The sequence below is a fragment of the Cherax quadricarinatus genome, chromosome 23 (assembly GCF_038502225.1).
Source record: "Cherax quadricarinatus isolate ZL_2023a chromosome 23, ASM3850222v1, whole genome shotgun sequence".
NCBI classification, from domain to species: Eukaryota; Metazoa; Arthropoda; class Malacostraca; order Decapoda; family Parastacidae; genus Cherax; species Cherax quadricarinatus.
In genome coordinates, this window is record NC_091314.1 from 30,983,518 (window position 1) to 30,995,093 (window position 11,576).

An 11,576-nucleotide genomic window follows, 5' to 3' on the forward strand; every position below is an offset into this window, starting at 1 on the left:
TTAATACACACAAACTGAAGAAGACCTGCACAGTTACATGACACCTTTATTGAAGATCTGGTGATGATTGATGGGATGGGAGGAGGGGAGAATGTTGATGGTCTTAGTGTTTAGAAGGGGAATCCCCCTTCCATTAGGACTTGAGGTGTCCAGTCCTTTTGTGGGGTTACTTCCCTTCTTCTTTTAATGCCACTAGGACCAGCTTCAGAGTCACTGGACTTCTGTCCAGTGACTTTCCTAAAGTGGTTCACAACATTGTCAGTGTACAGGTTGCCAACACGGCTTGCAACAGCTGTCTGAGGGTGATTTTCATCCGTAAAGGTTTGCACTTTGAGCCACATTGCACAGATTTCCGTAATCTTTGAAGTAGGCAACTTCTTCAATTTCTCTCTCCCCTCTTCCGAAGCAGTTTCCTGAGGTCTGCCCTCTTGCTGTTGAAGATGATCTAGCAGCTCATCAGTGGTTAGTTCTTCATTGTCCTCCTCCACCAACTCTTCCACATCCTCCCCACTAACCTCCAACCCCAAGGACTTCCCCAATGCCACAATTGATTCCTCAACTGGCATACGCCTCTCAGGGTTAGCCTCAAATCCTTCAAAATCCCTTTGGTCTACACATTCTGGCCACAGTTTCTTCAAAGCAGAGTTCAAGGTCCTCTTCGTCACTCCCTCCCAAGCCTTATCTATAAGGTTTACAAAATTGAGGATATTAAAGTGATCTCTCCAAAACTCTCTTAGAGTCAATTGAGTTTCTGAGGTCACTTCAAAGCACCTTTCAAACAGAGCTTTTGTGTACAGTTTTTTGAAGTTTGCAATAACCTGTTGGTCCATGGGCTGCAGGAGAGGAGTGATATTAGGAGGCAAAAACTTGACCTTAATGAAGCTCATGTCCCCACAAAGTCGCTCTGCCAAGTCTGTAGGATGACCAGGGGCATTGTCTAACACCAGGAGGCACTTAAGGTCTAATTTCTTTTCAGTTAGGTAATTTTTCACATTGGGCGCAAATGCTTGGTTTAACCAGTCATAGAAAAAGTACCTAGTGACCCATGCCTTACTGTTTGCCCTCCACCTCACACACAAATTAGCCTTGAGGATATTCTTTTGCCTGAACGCTCTGGGAGTTTCAGAGTGATACACTAATAAAGGCTTCACTTTGCAATCATCACTAGCATTGGCACACATTAACAGAGTAAGCCTGTCTTTCATAGGCTTATGTCCTGGGAGTGCCTTTTCCTCCTCAGTAATGTAGGTCCTGCTTGGCATTTTCTTCCAGAACAGGCCTGTTTTGTCACAATTAAACACTTGTTCAGGTTCAGTCCTTCACTGTCTATGTACTCCTTGAATTCCTGCAGATATTTTTCATCTGCTTTGTGGTCCGAACTGGCAGCCTCACCATGCCTTATCACACTGTATGCCACTACGCTTCTTAAATCTCTCAAACCAACCTTTGCTGGCCTTAAATTCACTCACATCATCACTAGTTGCAGGCATTTTTCTAATTAAATCCTGATGCAACTTCCTAGCCTTTTCATATATGATCGCTTGAGAGATGCTATCTCCTGCTATCTGTTTTTCGTTTATCCTCACCAATAACAATCTCTCAACATCTTCTATCACTTGCGACCTCTGTTTCGAAAACAAAGTTGCACCTTTGGCAAGAGCAGCTTCCTTGATTGCCGTTTTCTTGGACACAATAGTAGTGATGATTGATTGGGGTTTACTATACAACCTGGCCAGCTCGGAGACACGCACTCCACTTTCATACTTAGCAATGATCTCTTTCTTCATCTCCATAGTAATTCTCACCCTTATTGCTGTAGGGTTGGCACTAGAAGCTTTCTTGGGGCCCATGGTCACTTATTTTGCAGGTGAAATCACTAAAAATGCTGTAATAATGCGAAATGTTCCGATTGTATGCTTGGATGTTACCGCGGAGACTGGCTTGTAAACAATGCCACCGGCGGAACAAGTGAGGCTGGCTCAGGCCGCACATGGACACGTCTCGGACCAAACGCGTTGAGTGAGTTTTTTAGCGCTATGCGAGGCCAAATTTTAGCGATAAAATGTATTGCTACGCAGATTTAACATTATGTGATGCCAACGTTAGGCAGGGGTCCACTGTAAGTAACATACAAAAAAACACTGCAAATTCGCTGTTTTAATCGAAAATTACGGTCTCAGTTTTTTTTTCTCTCATTATGCACTGTGTGCTGCAGGATTTGTTATATGTGGTGCACACATACCACATAGATGTATTCTCTCATATCTAGGCCCAAATTTACTGCTCACAACTTATCAGAGTGAGCTGAGCTCATGGTGTAGGTCTACGTTTTGGACCCTGAACGTAAAGCCGTAGTTCTACGGCATTGACCCTGAAAGGGTTAAGAGTCTTCAGTAAAGGTAAAAGTGATGTTAAATGTTCATTTATCCATTTCATTAGTCCTTTATATTTATTTCTCATTGTTTTCTTCATATAAAACTATAGTTTTTCTCCATAAAATGTATTGTTTGTTAATACTTTTGGGTGTCTGGAACGGATTAATTGCATTTACATTATTTCTTGTGAAAAATATTGCTTCAGTTTTTGTCGAATTCGGTTTTCATCAGTCTTTATGAAACGATTTAATGATGAAAACCGAGATTCCACTGTTCTTCAAAATGGCTCACAAATCTAAGAAGTATGAATTACTGTAAAGGAATTGTTGAAAACAGAAAATTCTCTCATTATTAGGGAAAATAGATTAAATATTTTGTTAGCACTTTCAACAGGGAGAAGAATAGACCACAACTGTAAACAGAATGAATGGCACCAAATGGTTATGTCATCAGAACACAAATTACAGAACAGTTGGGTGGAACTTGAATTCATGACAAGTGAGTCCTAAAATTCACAGGCCAATGCATTAACCACTCAGCCACCTGGCTCTAACAACATTCATCCAACTAGGTATATTTCTGTACATCATAAGGTGGTGAATGTGAGTCTCACTGTGATCATATAGGTTTTCACAGATGGATCCCACACCAGTCTTGCTGTGGCCAGACTTGTGTGGCCATGCATTTGTAATAATATCATCGCAAACAAATTACAGAAGGGGTAGAACTTGAACCCATGGCAAGTGAGTTCTAAAACTCACAGGCCAGTGCATTAACAACTCAGTCAGCTGGCCCTAATAAGATTCATCCAATTATCAGAAGGCATTTCTTCACAAATAATGGTAGACTGCTGAAATGGAACTCAAGAGAGAGTAATATGTGCTACGGTCACTAGAAATGTAAACAGTTTTTGGAAACTAAACGCTCATGATGGAACACCATGAACATAGATCCGCTCCAGTAACTGGAAATAGGTAATCACATATACGTAAGAACCATTTTTGATGGGACGTAAACATTTAGTGTGAAATATATGCATTTGACAAAGTGATGAATTTTATTTAATGTTCATGAAATTAGGCTGTAAAGTAAATAATGTGTGATGGGGCATGCTTTAACACCACAGGAGACATTCAGGGCATAATAAGGAACAAAAAATCCCTGGGACTGGGAGAAAGAAATCATGACAGTTATATGGCAAAGTGCAAAGAGTCGCAGCTTGTAGCAACCCTGTCACTTTCTTCCCACGAAGACATTGCTGTACCTGCATATTGAGCAGATTTCCCATGAAGAATTTATTGCCAAGATTCCGGTAAGGTATCTATCTCGCTTGCATTTATACCTTGTAGATATTGTGTATTAAGTAAGGTCCTTAATGTAGTAAATGGCTTGTTGTTTTGCTGTGCTTTATAGTTTTAAATTAATGTAATGTAGCTTTGAAAAAAAATGTTGTTTAGGTTTATCAAGAGTAGTAAGTAAGATATCTTCGCAGGTGGGACTGGGCAGCAGTGGTCAGAGGTCTGGTGGAGGAGATGCCCCTAAGAAGAGGCACCAGTGTCCCTACTGTGTCTACTCCACTGCCAGAAAAGATCATTTGAAAAAACACATACGTACCCACACTGGGGAGAAACCATATGCATGTGCACACTGTCCATATCGCTCCTCTCAAAAATATAACTTAAAAAGTCATGAATTTACTCACAAGTTATAAAATTTTTCTGCAGCTTACACCGTTCTACAAATTTTTATAAACAAAATTGCAGCCAAAAATTATTTTGGTATGGGTGACTGCCAAGAGAAGTCATGATTGAAACTTGATACTTATATTTGACAGCATTTTGATTATGCCGAATAACCTGAAAGTCTAAATGCTCTGCACAGTAATGCGAGGCAAAATTGAGTTAAAAGTTTAAGTAAATGTGATTTACTGACAGTTGCTCAAATCCATTCCAAATGCTATCTAATAGTACGAAAGCTCTGCTACATAAATTATTATATTACATAACATTTCATTAGAATGAATAATTGTGAGCAGTGTTAAATATTTTTATAACTGATTCTGTACAATAATTATTGGGAGAAAATTTTGTTTCACAAAGTTAGTAATGCTGTAGCATTCAGCTTGTTAATATTTCTCACATCTGAAACCTAGTTCTAGTTTATAGAGTAAGCTTTAACTGTGACATTACTTTTGTGATATTTTTGTATATAATATGCTTATTTATTTTCTAAATTATATATTACATTATATACAGCAGCACAGTGTTATTGCTAAGCATGTTTTAGGATGAAAGGAAAAATTTTTACCCATGAAGTGTTTCATAATAATGTACCTGAAAGCTATCTTGTTTTACAAAAATATAGGCTTCATTTTTTCCCTACAATAATATTAAAGAAATTTTTGGAAAGTGTAGTGTCACTAAAACTACCTTTTGTAGAATAAGATACCTGCATCAGGGGCCATGGGAAATCCAGACAGACATATTGTTTTTAGTATCCACATGAAATTAGGCTCTCTAAGCTGTGGCAGTGTTCTAGATGAGAGATGTCCAACATGCAGTCCATGGGCTGAATATGGCTCACTTGACTACAGAGTTCACACCACATGAAACTTTTTGTAATTTTATTTTACCGAATTAGCTAGCTCATTACTAGGCCAACAAGGCCTAACCAACTCCCTGCCACTTTTCCATAATTGACTCTCACTGGGTTCCTTATTTTTGAATAACAGGATACACTTCACTGATGATGTCAACAAATAATTAATGTGACCTATTCACGTGTATTTTTGACCGTGTAGCAGACTAATAAAGAGCATGGATGCCTTTTGTCTTGATGCTTAGTTAAGTCCTCTGCCTCATAGTTATTCTCTTGTGGTGCTGCCTGGGCTCTGGACTTAGTCCAGAGCCCAGGCAAAATTTGGGGCCCATGAGTGGAGCCAGGCTCCACCGGCCTTGAGGCAGCAAGCAGCAGGCACCAGAGGGCCCTAATGAGGTTGGGGCAAGAGTCCACTTGATGGACACTGGGCCTCACAATATAGAAGAGTGCCTGTACAAGACCAGTAGGAAAAGAGGGGATACATGTCCTTACACAACAGGGGCACTCTGTAAAGGGACTTTTCCTCACTAAGCCCATGTAAAAAATACCTAGAGGTGCAGGATTGACTGGCCAGTGGCAGACAGGATAGATGCTAGTATGGGTATTGCAAGTTCTGTGTGCCAGACAAAGCAAACATTCCATTATAAGCATTATAAGAGCTGTGGTAACAGCATCTAAATAAGAACGTAGACAGCTCCCAGAAGCGATGTGGTCATGGAGAAGTAGGGATGGAGGTGACTAGGCTGGACAGAAGCTGCTCAGGCCAGAACTGGTGCCTGAGCAACACCACAATAATAAGGTAATCACAGTAAGGTAGAGTGTGGAGAAAACAAGGGCTTAACTAAGCATCTGAACCATTACTGAGGCTAGGAGTAGTTATCTTTAGGTAGGTACAGGTTTACTATCTTTTATGCAAGTCTGCTTTATTAGAATTTGTTTTTATGCAATTCCAAAATTACATTGGCCATTTCTATATGTACACTATATATTTCCCATAAGTAATCTGTGCTTTTTGAAAAATACACCGAAAATTATTCTTATGCAGATTAACCCTTTCAGGGTCCCCAGGCCCTCTCTGAGACTTGTTCTCAGGGTTGCCAATTTAAAAATAAATTAGTTTTTCTTATGAAAAGATAGAGAATCTTTTCCCGATCATAATGACACCAAAAGTATGAAATTTGATGGAAAACTTACGGAATTATGCTCTCGCGAAGTTAGCGGTCTCGACGATGTTTATGCATCGGCGATTTTGCCCACTTTGAGCCCTATTTTCAGCCAATTCCAGTGTACTAGTCGACAAAAATCTTAACTATTTTGCTAGAACTCCATTTTTTCTATCGAATGAGTACAAGAAACCACCCATTTACCGATTTCAGGTATCCAATAAAGTGGTCAGAATTTAACCCTTTCAGGGTCCGTCCCGTAGATCTACGGCTTTACGTTCAGGGTCCAAACTGTAGATCTACGCCATGAGCTCAGCTCACTCTGATAAACTGTGAGTGGTACATTTGGGCCTAGATATGAGAGAATACATCTATGTGGTATGTGTGCACCACATAAAACAGATCCTGCAGCACACTGTGTATAATGAGAGAAAAAAAATGAAATCATGATTTTTCGATTAAAACAGCAACTTTGCAGTGTTTTTTCGTATGTTTTTTATAGTTGTATTTGCGATTTCTTGGTCTCATTTGATAGAATGGAAGACATATTACAGAAATAGAGATGATTTTGATTGGTTTTAGCATTGGAAATGGCTTGAAACTGAGCTCAAAGTAGCAGAAATGTTAAATTTTTGCCGATATTCAAGAGTAAACAAGCGACCTCACACATCTAATACACGTCAGCTGGTGGGTCTAATATACATTCACAAATATGGTGATGATATTTATACAATTATTACAGTATTGCATAACAGTAAATCTTCTATTTTTTGGTGTGAATAAAAATTCATTATGTGAATAAAAAATCAAAATGGAATTTGTTTGTAAAGCCTCAAAACATAACTAATGAACAGAGGAAATGTTAGTTTAGTGCCGGGAATGCCTACATTGTTCATTCTGGACCCTATTTTGAAATTGGAATATTTTGAACTTTGTGTTAAATTGGCCAAATTAACAATTTCCGTTCACTTTATTTTGTAGTTGAAACAGTTGAATTGGCGATTTCTTGTGCTCAATCGATAGAATAGAAGTAATACTAGTGAAATAGCTATGAATTTGGTTGATTGGAATAATGTAATTGGCCTAAAATGGGAATCAAAGTCGGCAAAATCGCCGATTCGTAAATATCGCTGACACATCAAAATTCGCGAGAGCATAATTTCGTCAATTTTCCACCAAATTTCATACTTTTTGTTTTATTACCTTCACAAAAAGATTCTCTACGATTTCATAAGAAAAAATAACAAATTTTTTTTTTGAAAATTCTTGGACACTGGTGCGTGACTCCAGATTTGGGCCTTGGACCCTGAAAGGGTTAACAATTTTGTAAATTTCACACAAATTTCAAAAGATGCCAATTTCCGAATAGGGTCCAGAATAAACAAGAAAGACATTCCTGGCACTAAAATAACAAGTTCTCTGTTCGTTAGTCACATCCCCAGGCCCCTCTTATATTTCTTTGACTTTCCACTTTGAATTTTTATTCTTACAAAAAATAGAAGATTTACTGTTATGCAGACTACTGCATTAGTGTAGAAATGGTATAAATAATATCAGTGCACTTGTGAACGAATATTAAACTCATCAGCTGACGTGTATTGGACGCTTGGCATGATTTATTTACTTTTGTAAAAATCGAACATTTCTGCTACTTTGAGCTCAATTTCAAGGTACTTTTCATTGTGAAACCAGTCAAAATCATCTCAATTTCTGTAATATGTCTTCCATTCTGTAAAATGAGACCATGAAAACTAGAATACAACAATAAATACCATACGAAAATACAGTGCAAAGTCGCTGTTTTAATACAAAAACATGGTCATAGGTGTTTTTTTTCTCGTTACGAACTGTGTGCTGCAGGATTTTTTTTTTATACTGCGCACACTGACCAAATAGACCCATTCTTTCATATGTAGGACTACCAGCTTCCTCTCACTAGATTTGAGGGCGCTAGAATTTAGGCGTACTAGTACATCAAAAACCCTGGGTTGTAAGCCGTACTAGTACGGCCGAAACCCTGAAAGAGTTAAATGTTGATGGATGGATTGAGCTTAGTACATCTGCCATGGGCCTGGAATACATCTATCACATAGAGTGAGGGATGCTTGTAATAGGAATGATATATTCGGCATCCTATAGTCTCTCGTGCATACAGCATATTTTATATGCATTCACTCCAAGAGTACAATCCCTTCAGCTATTACCAAAGACTATTTGCATTGCATTTCTTTTCCTGTGATAGATATTTATAAGTGAGTGTAGTTTTTAAAGTTTAACCATTGCAGAAATTTTAATTTTAGTCAACATTTTCTATAAGCCAGTGCAGTTTTGTTTAAAATGCACAACATTCGAATAGTGTATCACATGAAAAAAGAAGAAAACTCAAAAATGAAAAGAGTGACTTAAATTAAGGTATAGTGATCATATCACCATTAAAATCAGGTGGTAACATGTCTTTGTAATATGCAAGAGGATGAAACTTGTTCAAATTGATAGAAAACTGTACAAATAAAACCCTTTTTTTTTTTTTTTTTTTTTTCTCTCTCAAATTAGCTTAAGTAAATTAACCTGGCTCAGCCTTGGAAATAGTTTATTATATACTTGATTTAGGTGAATTTGTTTATCTAAATGGTTTTTGCTTTGTATCCAGAGGCTGCTATAAGGAGCCAACACAACACTAGTTGTGTTTGTTTATTTCTGCCAGTAGCTTACATTATTATACATAACAGTCTAATTAATGTGTTAATGTTATGAAATTTTGTGGACTTGCAGTAAGCAAACATTCTCCAGTTTTTAATTGTACTGTAATTAAAAGTAACCCCAGCTATTAACCCTTTCACTGCCCAGACCCATGAGATTAATATTCCTCTCAGTATCCACTATTTTCAATGAGTAAAAAAAAATTCTTCTGAAATGGTAAAGAATATTTTTTCTGAAGCTAATAACATCAAAAGTACAAAATTTGATGAAAAACTTACAGAATTATGCAGGCGCAAAGTTAGGAGTCTCTGCGCAATTTATGCAGCGTCAATTTCACCCACTGTTGTAAGCCAATTAAATTACTCCCTACAACCAAATTCTTAGCTATTTCACTAGTATACCTTCCGTTTTGTTGACTGAGAATAAGAAACCACTTGAATTAGAAATTTGGGCAATTTTTAGATTCCAAAATAAACTATGTAGACATTTCTGGCATTGAACCAGCATTTCCTCTGTTCATTAATCACAATCCCAGGCCTTGCTTATATTACACTTGCCTTTCATTTTGAATTCATGGTCACAATAGAAGACTTATTTTATTTCTCAAATAATAAAATATAACCAGGAATGATTGGTTGTGGTTTACATCATCCCAATAATTGAATCAGACCAGGGGGTGTAGGGGACCTTATCCACAAAAAATCGAATATATATTTCTGCTTCTTTGAGCTGTATTACAAGATATTTCCATTCCCAAAACCTACCAAAATCATCTCCATTTCAGTAGTATGTCTTCTTTCTATCAAATTATACCAAGAAACGGCCATTTCAACCATGAAAACTATTCTAGAAAACTCCTCAAAGTTGCTATTTTAACCCTTTCAGGGTCGAGAGGCCCTCTCCTGAACTTGTACTCAGGGTTGAAGATTTTTCGAAAAAAAATAAAAATTATTTTTTCGTATGAAATGATAGAGAATATTTTCCCAATCATAATGACAAAAAAAGTATGAAATTTGACGGAAAACTTACGGTACAGGTCCTCCATCACAAATCCGGCATCACTGGGACCTACAGTATGCCGGATTACTGAGTTTGCCGAATTACAGAGTGGTTAGGTTAGAATATACTTAATAAAATTAACCAACTTGACTTATACAGTTCATTGAACATTGGCAAAATTCGAACATTTCCGCTATTTTGAGCTCAATTTCAAGGTACTTTTCGTTATGAAAGCAATCAAAATCATGTCTATTTCTGTAATATATCTTCCATTCTATCAAATGAGTCCAAAAAATTGAGAATACAACCATAAAAACCATAGGAAAATATACAGTGGACCCCCGCATAACGATTACCTCCGAATGCGACCAATTATGTAAGTGTATTTATGTAAGTGCGTTTGTATGTGTATGTTTGGGGGTCTGAAATGGACTAATCTACTTCACAATATTTCTTATGGGAACAAATTCGGTCAGTACTGGCACCTGAACATACTTCTGGAGTGAAAAAATATCGTTAACTGGGGGTCCACCGTACTGCAAAGAGGCGGCTAATGGCTGAGAAGTTAACTCACTTATTTATCGTCCATCTTTTTTATTTTTGTTACAAGTTAAGAAGCATCTTTCCATCATACATTGCCGAAGTTTCAGTGAGATAGCCCAACAAACAACCGAAAAAATTTTTTTACCAAAAATCATGTATGGCAAGCCCAAGCCAGGTACTGGAAATAAGTCACTGTGTCTGACTTTTCTGGGTTATCCTAGGTTCTCTATACAAACACTGCTATGTATGATAATCTATGTAACTATTTGTGTATACCTGAATAAACTTATTGACTTCTAGTCTGTTGACTGAGTACAAGAAGCCACCCATTCACTTATTTCAACTACCCAATAAAGTGGTCAGGAATTGGCAATTTGGCCAATTTCACACAAATTTCAACAGATACCAATTTCAAAATAGGATCCAGAATAAACAAGGCAGACATTCCTGGCACTAAAATAACATTTTCTCTGTTCATTAGTCACAACTACATGCCCCTCTTATATTACTCTTGCTTTTCATTTGGAATTTTTATTCACAAAAAAAAAATAGAAGATTTACTGTTATGCAGACTGCTGCATTATTGTAATAATTACATAAATAATGTCAATCCATTCTTGATTCCGTACTGGAAGTAAGACTGGCAGGCGGACAGGTATTGGATGGTGACGTCATTTGTTTACTCTTGAGCTTCGCTAAAGAATAGAACATTTTCGCTACTGTGAGCACAATTTCAAGGTACTTTTCATCATGAAAGCAATCAAAATCATATCTATTTCTGTAATATATCTTTCATTCTATCAAATGAGACCGAGAAAATGATAATATAACCATAACCTTACAAAAATGTACCGCTAAGTGGCCGCTAATGGCTGAGAAGTGAACTCCGCTATTTATGGTCTGATTTCTTTCATTTTTCGTGCACGTGAAGAAGTATCTTTCCATCATACATTGCCCAAGTTTGAATAAGATAACCCAACAAACAACTGAGAAAATAATAATAATAATATCTTTATTTACTACACGTACATGTACAAGGTATACAGGCCTAGCTGACATCAGTGACATACTACTGTATAGAAAGGCACTTGTTATGCTGAGAAAATTAGGTCAGTTTCCCAGGATAACATCCACACTAGTCGACTAACACCCAGGTACCCATTTACTGATGGGTAAACATAGACAACAGGTGTAAAGA

The 11,576-nt window shown here is 37.4% G+C and overlaps 1 non-coding gene across 2 annotated transcripts; it reads left to right on the forward strand.

Annotated features, from left to right (window-relative positions):
• Positions 1-406: 406 nt before the first annotated feature.
• On the forward strand, positions 407-10,329 carry LOC128685718 (uncharacterized). Of its 2 annotated transcripts, none has more exons than XR_011392361.1 (2): positions 407-3,692; positions 3,868-10,329. It is a non-coding gene; the product is annotated as an uncharacterized protein (transcript). The 2 variants fall into 2 exon arrangements; XR_011392362.1 differs by having other exon boundaries at positions 407-3,687.
• Positions 10,330-11,576: the final 1,247 nt, after the last annotated feature.